Source organism: Piliocolobus tephrosceles, chromosome X (assembly GCF_002776525.5).
Source record: "Piliocolobus tephrosceles isolate RC106 chromosome X, ASM277652v3, whole genome shotgun sequence".
In the NCBI taxonomy this organism is placed as follows: domain Eukaryota; kingdom Metazoa; phylum Chordata; class Mammalia; order Primates; family Cercopithecidae; genus Piliocolobus; species Piliocolobus tephrosceles.
The window spans coordinates 61,222,337-61,232,015 of record NC_045455.1 but is presented as its reverse complement, the minus strand read 5'-3'; the positions used below and the strand labels follow the sequence as shown (position 1 = coordinate 61,232,015).

The following is a 9,679-nucleotide window of genomic DNA, read 5'->3' as shown; positions in this document are numbered from 1 at the left end:
TTAACTGTAGACAAAAGAGATGCTTCTTTGCCACAGAACACCCAGAGGAGATTCTTCAAAAAGGTATACCTTATTCTACAATAATTGCTTTATTTTTCTAATCTGCAAGTTTGTAATTTATTAAAAAAAACCTTCATTTTATATTAAACTGAGATTTCTGATCCACTATTCTAAGTTTAAAAACTACATTTTGTTCTGCATCACATCACAATAAAGCAATTACTTATGCATTTCAATCAATATTAAGAAAACAAACCAAAGGCACATATTAGACTTAACAGATGCAGGCAGAATGCAAGGGCAGAACAAATACACTGTATAAACATCTTCAAACTCAAATATACATTGGTTTCATGTGAAAGTTTCACACAGTGGCAACAACAAACAGAATGAACATGTAAACAAGAAAATAGGATACCGTCTTATAACAGTACCGTGAAGAAGCCTTGGATCAGAGTTTGCCAAATGTACTATCTTGAGATGTTTTAAGACAAACAGCTTTTCACATTTATGCAGCACTGTTCAGAAATAAACACATTTTCACTATTGTTTTTGTTTGAAAAGAGGCTGGTGAAATGACTGAAGCTTGATTTGTAGTTGTTCTGTAATCTTCTTGTCCAGAGCCTTGTGGTGGGGAAGGGAGTGGAGTTTCAGGAGTTCAAATGTGGTCTGTATGAACCAGTGTGTGCATGGGACCTAAAAGTACAGTTTGTCCAATCAATGGATCTTGAGATAAATGTGGATGTATTGGATGACGGAGGTGACTACTACCATTGGAAGCCCCATCTAACATTTCCTGAAGTAGGTGGACAATTGAAGTCATCCCCAAAAGTTTTTTAAATAAACTGTATTTGCTCAATCATTTGCCAAATGATGCACGGCAGTGCGGGCAGCAGCAGAAACAACTCTCCAAACCTCCCCCAGGGAGCCATACTGCGTGCGGATCATTGATGCAGTTCTCCAAACCCATCCACTCTTGGAACTGCGTGTTTTTAATGTTTATTGGATCTGTGTAGCCCATTTCAGTGTAACCCTTTTGCATCTGAGCCAAAAAATACAATTGCCTTTTGGATTTCTTGAAATGGTTGAACCAGCTCATCTAGAACTCGATTGATTACACTGCTAATCTCAACTTCACAGCTGTTGCAGTGAATAATATAGTTGTTTCCCAAAAGCAAAATATCTTTATACATCATGGATCTCTTTATAGCTCCAGGCAGTTAAGTGTTCCCCTGCATGAGATCTCAACAGTGCCACCTTATCATCCAATGGTAACTGACAGAAGGCAGTAATATATTTAGCCCATTCCACCAAGACTAAGAGCTGCTGTTTCAGAAATTTACAGACATCACCAACACTTTCAATTTTTTATTTCATTTTATTTTTTTTTAACATGTATGTCAGTACTTGCCCCAAGGCTTGAGACTGAGATCTGGCAAGACAGAACTTCAGCTTGTGCTAGTGTGTTAATGGAGGAGATATTGCTGCCATCACATGTGCTTCTTCTGGTGCTCATTCTATTGCATTCATTATACACAACTTCTTTTTTCATTCCTGCTCTAAAACACTTTTTTAATAGACAGTATATACATTGATTCCTTTTGGTCTTGTCAACAAAACATTGCCGACGGAACCTGCAAGAATAAACGTGACTCTTGCATATGCTGCATCTGAAGAAGCCCTCACACCCACCACAGCTCAATGCCCCACAGTGTTTTCCTGTTGCCTCGATCCTTATATAGCACAAAGACAGATGAGACTCTAGTCTGGGCATTCATATTGGTCCTCTCTGGGGCAAAAGTACCTGCAAGGAGCCACTCCCCAAGCTCTGGAGCTGCAGTCACTGTCCTGCAGCCGCCTCATCTCCCTGCAGCAGGTCCCTTCCATCCACCTCAACCGTGATATCTGACACCACACTTTGACAATTATTTTTCAATTGATTTACAGATTTAATATAATTCCAGTAGAAATCCAAGTGAGTTATCCTGTGCATATTGACAAACTGGTTCAAATGTTTACATGAAAAGACAGGAGCCCCAGAATAATTCACAACAAACTGAAAAAAAAAAAAAAAAAGCATGGAACTGACACTACCTGATTTCTAGAATTACTGTAAATCTATTGTAATCGAGATATGATGGTTTTGATGCAAGGAATAGACACATGGATTAATGGTAGCAAGCCCTTAACTAGAATCACACAAATGCAGTGAACTGATCTTTGGCAAAGAAGCAAGGGCAATCCAGTAGAGAAATGAGTGTCATTTTACCAAATGGTCAGGAAAAATTAGACATCACCTGCCAAAAAGTAAACCTAGGGATAGATGAAAGATGTCACACTTTTCACAAGCAATAGTCCAAAGTACATCATAGAACTAACTGTGAAACACAACACTATAAAACTCCCAGAAGAAAACGTAGGCAAAAACGTGTGATTTTTGTTTAGCTGATGTGATGTTAAATATAAAACTGAAGTCACAGTCTATGAAAGAAAAAGAGATGATGTGAAGGTTATTGAAGTTGAAATATTTTGCTATGTGATAGTCACTATAATGACAATTAAGAGGCTAGTCACACCCTGGTAGAAAAAAAATTGCAAAACATATAAAGAATTTGTATAAAAATATACAAATACTTTTGTAACTCAAGAATAAAAATAAATAATGCAATTGAAAAATAGACAAAATGTCTAATCAGACACTTCACAAGTTAATATATACAGATGGCAAACAGGTATATGAAACTGTTCCACATCACGTGCCATGATAGAATTGCATATTAAAACTGCAACAATAAGATAGCACTACATATCTATTACGATGGGTGTAACCCAAAAATGTGATAATACCAAATTCTGGGAATAAATCAAAGCAATAGGAAATCTCTTTCATTACTGATAAGACTGCAAATGGTACAGTCATCTTGGAAGACAGTTTGGCAATTTCTTACAAAGCTACATATAGTCTTATCATAAGATCCTGTAATTGTGCACATAGATATGAGCCAAATTAACTTCAAAACTTATGTTCAAACAAAAACCTGCACATAAATGCTTATAGAAGCTTTATTCATAATCCCAAAAAACTTCAAGTAACTAAAAGCTACAATAGATGAATAAATAATCAGACTCCAATATGTCCATTCAATGAAATATCATTCAGTGGTCAAAATAAGTAATCTATATTTCCTTTACATTTTTTATGACTTGATAAATATAAAGGAAATGAAAATGTACATTGCTAAGTGTGTTAGTCTGTTTTCACCCTGCTGATAAAGACATAACCAAGACTGGGTAATTTATAAAGAAAAAAACGGTTTAATGGACTCCACAGTTCCATGTGGCTGAGGAAGGCACACAATCATGGCAGAAGGCAAAAGGCACATCTTAGGTGGCAGCAAGATAAGAGAGAATGAGAGAGCCAAGCAAAAGGGGAAACACCTTAGAAAACATCAGATCTCATGAGACTTAACACTACCATGAGAACAGTATGCAGGAAAACACCCCGATGATGCAATTATCTCCCACTCAGTCCCTCCCACAACACGTGGGAGTTATGGGAGCTACCATTTAAGATGAGATTTGGGTAGGGACAAACCTCTAAAAAAAAATTTGGGTAGCCAAACCATATCATTCTGCCCCACTCCTCCCAAATCTCATGTCTTCACATTTTGAAATCAATCATGCCTCCCTAACAGTCCCCCAAAATCTTAATTCATTTCACCATAAACTCAAAAGTCCACACTCCAAAGTCTCATCTGAGACAAGGCAATTCCCTTCCACTTATGACCCTGTGAAAGCAAAAGCTTCCAAGATACAATGAGGTACAGGCATTGATTGGATAAATACACCCATTCCAAATAGGAGAAATTGGCCAAAACGAAGGGGCTAAAAGCCCCATGCAAGTCTGAAATCCAATGGAGCAGTAAAATGTTAATGCTCCAAAATGATCTCCTTTGACTTCATGTCTCACATCCAGGCAAGATGTGGGTTCCCATGGTCTTGGGCAGCTGAGTCTCTGTGGCTTTGTAGGCTCCCCTCCTGGCTCCTTTCAGGCTTGCATTGTCTGTGGCTTTTCCAGGCACACAGTGCAAGTTATAGGTGGATTTACCATTCTTGGGTCTGGAGGATGGTGGCTCTCTTCTCCCTGCTCCACTAGGCAGTGCCCCAGCGGGGACTCTGTGTGGGGGCTTCAACCTGACATTTCCCTTCAGCACTGCCCTAGCAGAAGTTCTCCATGATGGTCCTGCCCTTGAAGCAAACTTTTGCCCGGACATCCAGGATTTTCCATACATCTTCTGAAATCTAGGTGGAAGTTTCCAAAATTCAATTCTTGACTGCTGTGCACCCACAGGCTCCACACCACATAGAAACTGCTAAGGCTTGAGGATTGCACCCTCTGAAGCCATGGTCCAAGCTGTACCTTACTCTCTTTTAGCCATGGCTGTAGCAGCTGGAATGCAGGGCACCAAGCGGCCACTGCACAGAGCAGGGGGACCCTGGGCCCAGCCCATGAAGCTTTTTTTTTTTTTTTTTTTTTTGCTTTTTTTTTTTTTTTTCCCTAGGCTTCTGGGTCTGCCATGGGAGAAGCTGCCAGAAAAGTCTCTGACATACCCTGCAAACATTTTTCCCATTGTATTAGTGATTAACATTTGGCTCCTTGTTGCTTATGCAAATTTCTGCAGCCAGCTTGAATTTCTCCTTAGAAAATGGATTTTTCTTTTCTATTATATTGTCAGGCTGAAAATTCTGAACTTTTACCTTCCATTTCCCTTTTAAAACTGAATGTTTTTAGCAACACCCAACTCACCTGTTCAATGCTTTGCTGGTTAGAAATTTCTTCCACTATATGCCCTAAATTATCTCTTTCATGTTCAAAGTTTCACAAATCTCTAAGGCAGGGGCAAAATGCTGCCATTCCCTTTGCTAAAACATAGCAAGAGTCAACTTTACTTCAATCTGCAACGAGTTCCTCATCTCCATCTGAGATTGCCTCAGCCTGGATTTCATTGTCTGTATCATTATCGGTATTTCGGACAAAGCAATTTCACAAGTCTCTAGGAAGTTCCAAACTTTACCACACTATCCTGTCTTTTTCAGATCCCTCCAAACTGTTCCAACCTCTGCCTGTTACCCAGTTCCAAAGTCACTTTCACATTTTTGGGTATCTTTACAGTAGCACCCCACTCCTGACACCAATTTACTGTATTAGTCCGTTTTCACACTGATGATAAAGATATACCTGAAACTGGGTAACTTATAAAAGAGGTTTAATGGACATACAGTTCCACGTGGCTGGGGAGGCCTCACAATCATGGTGGAAGGTGAAAGTCACATCTTACCTGGCAGCAGACAAGAGAGAATGAGAGAGCCAAGCAAAAGGGGAAATCTCATAAAAACGTCAGATCTCATCAGACTTATTTACTACCACTAGAATCTATATACAGTTAAAAGATTGGTAGTTATCAGGAATTATGAGAATGAGAGTAGGATTGATTAAGAGGTATAAGGATTTTTAAGGCAGTAAAAATAGTGTATCTGGTCCTATAATTGTGGATACCTGGCACTGTGTATTTGATAATACACCTAAAACTTTACAAAACAGAAAATAAACAATAATGTGTGCAAATTTTAAAAAATCATTTAGGAGACCCAGAGATCCAAGAAGGAATGCAGACTGTAATAATAGAATCTAACTGTATTGCAAATGTATGAAAAAACCTTAGTGACGGGCTTGGGAGAACAAGCTGCTGACCTAAATAACTTGAAAATGAGTGAGGCCTATAAGACCAAATACAAAAGGAACTTCACATAAACACTCTACTATAGTTGATAATAGTGTGTCCTATGAGAGTGTGGGTAAACAATTCGGATATATATATATATATATATATATATATATATATATATATATATATATCAGTATGAAATACTTAAAATAAGTATGGAATTGAAAACAGTAAATGGATGTGACAGATGATGGGAAGCTTGTTTCTTACCAATGGTGTGGGAATTTACAGCTTAGTACGATGAGAAATTTAAAAAGATCCATGTGGCAATAAATTAAAGTTGAAGACATAAAAAAATCATGTTAATATAGAGACATATGTCTACATGTAGAAATGTTTATAGACATGAGTATATACATGTATTAGCTTATACACATCTACTTTCTTGCTCTGATAGCTGAGAATGAATAAAAGAAATAAGCAGAAGTGACTCTTAGTTCTTGATTTTTACTACTATTCTTCATTAAAGGGAACCAGTGCTGCTTGGCAAAATTGCTCATTCTAGACCCAGGGCAGGATTTATACAACACGAGCCTGGACTGAATGGAAAGCCAGAGAAAATGTGCATAATCAGATGTGTAATGAGTGAGGAGAATAAAACATCAAATCTTTAAAAATTTTCAGAGCTTGATTAACCACTGAAAGCAAATATGATTGCTTTCAGCCCTGCACCCTTCCTAATGATTAACACACACACACAATCAAATACAAAAGCAAAAGCAAGTGTTTCCTTAGTATAAATAGAAAGTAAATTAATTTTCAAGTAATAGAGAACAATTTAATTTGAAAATGTGACGCCTGGTCATTTTTGTAATAATTCTGTAATAAACATATTTCTGGAGCACTTGCTAATCTGTTTAATCCATGTTGTGGAGAAAGGATAATCATGGACACACTATTTTTGATCTTATAAAGCAATGAACAAATGCATGCAAAGGCCACTACTAATGATACCACCTTAAACAGTAGGTACTTTACTAAAACTAAAGCAATCACATCTCCTTTTTAAGTTTATAGTATTCTAGCTGCAAATAAGTGGAAAGCCTCTAAATGACATAGGTCCAAAAGTCTCTATCATTACAGATATAATTAAACATTAAAATGCATGAGAATAGATGAAATTTTCTCATCTTCAATCATCCAAACTTAAGAAGATTCTGTATTTCATAAATGTCCTTATCCAGTTAACTGGTATAATGCTATGAAATGTAAGTACAGAAGACCCCGTCACTGCATTTTTGCTTTCCTCAATTTCAGTCACCCACAGTCAAATACGGTGAGAAAATATTAAATGGACAATTCCAGAAGTAAACTGTATAAGTTTTAAATTGGGCACTATTCTGAGTAACGTGATGAAATCTCATAGCCTGGCATGTGAATCCTTCCTTTGTCCAATACATCCATGGTATATATGCTACCTGCCCATAAGTCACTTAGCCATCTCGATTATCAGATCAACTGTGGCAGTATCACAGTGCTTGCATTCAAGTAGTTCCTACTGTACTTCATCATAGCCCCAAAGTGCAAGAAAAATGACGCCAGCAATTTGGCTATGCCAAAGAGAGGCCATAAGGTGCTTAAAGTACCTAAAGTTGAAAGTGAAAGTTCTCAACTCAATTAAAAAAAAAAAAAAGGAAAAAGGTTGTACTTTTTGCTAAGATGTAGGGTAAAAATAAATATTCTATTTGTGAAATTGAGAAGGAGGAAAAAATTATGTTAGTTTTGCTGTCACACCTCAAACTGCAAAAGTTACAGCCACAATGTGTGACAAGTGTTTAGTTAAGAAGGAAAAGGCAGTACTTTTGGGAGTGGAAGATATGAACAGAAAAGTGTTCTGATTGACGGCAATCAGGTTCATTACCATCTGTGGTTTCATGCATTCCGTGGGCATCTTAGAACATTTATTTCAAGGGCAAGGGCTATTCTAAGGAGCAAAGATCTGATAGAAGATTAAACATTATTCTATAAAATGGCAATTTCTCTCGTAAATTACCTAAAACAGAAAAGCCCCAAACACAATGCTATTAATTTTATGATGGGTTTACTGACTGGGGGTAATTAACTGGTATTAAATATGCATTTTATGTTCTCTTATTCATTCTAACGAAATATTTTACATATTATTTTCATGAACAAATGTTCATATTTTGGTTGTTCACTTTTAATAAGTAATTAATTTGATCATGTTCAATAATTTTATAATTTTTTAATTCACCCAATATGAAAAATAAGATAGACATTTCATACTCTATATACATAGAGACAGAATAATTTGAATATTTGATAGGATAAATCTATTAAAATACAGTATGTATAATAATAATTCTAGGTAACAAAGAAAAAAAGTCCTTAGCTGACAGACAAGTTTGAGCAGAAATTCCAGTACTGAGATATATAAAAAAAGATTCTTTATTTCATAAATGTCCTTATTTTGGACATTTTCAAAATAGGAAAATTTGTAGGAAAAAAGGGAGAAAGATTGAGTTAAAGATAGAGAGAAAGAAAGAGACTGTTTGGAGGGTGATGCCAATATAAATTCCCCAGACAGAAATCCACATTTTAGTATAACCTTTAAAAATTTATCAGGATATCTATTATCTATTTATAGGAAACAAACAACAATGCCAACAACAAACACACACATTTTCAATAAGTTAATCTAAGTTTTGTATTTCAGCTTTTTATAAAAAAATTAAAATAAACTAAAAATGTATACTAAAGTTAAAGTACAACCAATGTATTCTCTCTAAAAACATGAAGAAAAAATTGTTATCCCTTTATCAGATGAAAAAGTTTTAAAACCTGGCAGTTATGATCTTAATTAATACAAGTGATGAATGAAAGACTTCAGTTAGCAATAAACAGTAGAAGTGAGAGGTGGTCATTTATAATACCACCTCTAGACAGTCCAACATCATCTGAGTTATACCAAAAGCCATTAAAACAATTTTATTGGACATGAAATGTCAAGGAAAAAGAAAAGGAGAGCCAATACTTTGACAGCAAACCAACCAAATATAGAGAGTTCATAACAACCAATCTACCAAATATATAGAGAGTCCATAACACCTGCGCAGCTCAATTGAGCACTGGAATTCTTTGTATTTTTAAGAATTCTTGGATCCAGTTGCAGTGCTGCTAGTGGCCAGAATACGAACTAAAATTTATAAAAAATAAATTTTTTGTGGGCAACAGGAATCTAGGTTTGGATAAAGCTAAAACACGCAGGAAGTTAACGTAATAGATGGCATCACTCAAGATAATTTCTGGTTATTCATGGATTATCAGTGGACATATATACTCAATTGCTTATTCAAAGTTATTACTGAGTGCCTACCATAGAGTAATTCTTCTTCAGGGCTCATTCGTCTAGGCACTAGAACATAGTGCTTTCCCACAATTTGCTTTTGTATCCAAACAATGAAATATAATATTACAGTTAAATAAAATATATCGTTTAAATACAACAAATATTGGTGACATGGATCCAAATTAAAAGCGAGTATCATTATTTGTGTGACACCAATTTGATTTCTGAGTCTTTTAAATCTAACATTGGGGTGAATAATTAATATTTAAAATTTACTTATAGGTCTGTCTTCTTATAATAATAAATAAAATTTTACATTATAAAGTGCTTTGGAAAACACTAACAAATGATCACAATCAGAAGTGAAAATATCATTTGCACAGATTTCACAGATGAATATGATTTTAGGGAGGATAGTGACAGTCTTAAGATCATCCAGAGAGTAAGTCAATAATTTGAATAAAATTGCAGGGTGTCATACCTTTAACTCAGTGACCTGCAGTTCCACAAATCTTGGTTCATTTAATATATTTAACTGAATGGTGGAATATTTAAAATAAATGTTTAAAAATTGTTAAATACT

General features: G+C 35.7%; 1 pseudogene; it reads right to left on the bottom strand.

Moving 5' to 3' along the window:
* Window positions 1–543: 543 nt before the first annotated feature.
* On the bottom strand, window positions 544–9,151 carry LOC111552015 (annotated as a pseudogene).
* Window positions 9,152–9,679: the final 528 nt, after the last annotated feature.